The sequence below is a fragment of the Oryza glaberrima genome, chromosome 4, assembly GCF_000147395.1.
Source record: "Oryza glaberrima chromosome 4, OglaRS2, whole genome shotgun sequence".
Taxonomy (NCBI): Eukaryota; Viridiplantae; Streptophyta; class Magnoliopsida; order Poales; family Poaceae; genus Oryza; species Oryza glaberrima.
The window spans coordinates 7,908,508-7,909,940 of NC_068329.1; positions in this window are offsets into that span (position 1 = coordinate 7,908,508).

Below are 1,433 nucleotides of genomic sequence, written 5' to 3' on the forward strand. Positions count from 1 at the left end.
CACACCCACGTGTGCCAATATATGCCAATATTGGCATTAATTGACAGAATTTCGCCGCGCGAATCACGAAGTGAGTTCTTGCCACGAACGCACCCAATACACTCCAATATGTCCAAAAATCATGTTTTGGTGGTTTTTGAACTTCTGCAATCTGGTGAAAAACTTCGCACCCACGTGTGCCAATATATGCCAATATTGGCATTAATTGACAAAAGTTCGCCGCACGATTTACGAAGTGATTTTTTGCCACGAACGCACCCAATACACTCCAATATGTCCAAAAATCATGTTTTTGTGGTTTTTGAACTTTTGCATTCCGGTGAAAAGCTTCGCACCCACGTGTCCCAATATTGGCATTAATTGACAAAAGTCGCCGCGCGAATCACGAAGTGAGTTTTTGCCACGAACGCACCCAATACACTCCAATATGTCCAAAAATCATCTTTTGGTGGTTTTTGAACTTCTGCAATCTGGTGAAAAACTTCGCACCCACGTGTGCCAATATATTCCAATATTGGCATTAATTGACAAAAGTTCGCCGCACGAATCACGAAGTGATTTTTTGCCACGAACGCACCCAATACACTCCAATATGTCCAAAAATCATGTTTTTGTGGTTTTGAACTTTTGCATTCCGGTGAAAAGCTTCGCACCCACGTGTCCCAATATTGGCATTAATTGACAAAAGTCGCCGCGCGAATCACGAAGTGAGTTTTTGCCACGAACGCACCCAATACACTCCAATATGTCCAAAAATCATCTTTTGGTGGTTTTTGAACTTCTGCAATCTGGTGAAAAACTTCGCACCCACGTGTGCCAATATATGCCAATATTGGCATTAATTGACAAAAGTTCGCCGCACGAATGACGAAGTGATTTTTTGCCACGAACGCACCCAATACACTCCAATATTAATGCCAATATTGGCACACGTGGGTGCGATGTTTTCGATCAGAATGAAAAAAGTTCAAAAAGCAACAAAACATGATTTTTGGACATATTGGAGTGTATTGGGTGCGTTCGTAGCAAAAATTCACTTCGTTACTCGCGCGGCGAACTTTTGTCAATTAATGCCAATATTGGCACACGTGGGTGCGATGTTTTCGATCAGAATGAAAAAAGTTCAAAAAGCAACAAAACATGATTTTTGGACATATTGGAGTGTATTGGGTACGTTCGTAGCAAAAATGACTTCGTGATTCGCGCGGCGAACTTTTGTCAATTAATGCTAATATTGTCACACGTGGGTGTGATGTTTTCGATCAGAATGAAAAAAGTTCAAAAAGCAACAAAACATGATTTTTGGACATATTGGAGTGTATTGGGTACGTTCGTGGCAAAAACTCACTTCGTTACTCGCGCGGCGAACTTTTGTCAATTAATGCCAATATTGGCACACGTGGGTGCGATGTTTTCGATCAGAATGAAAAAAG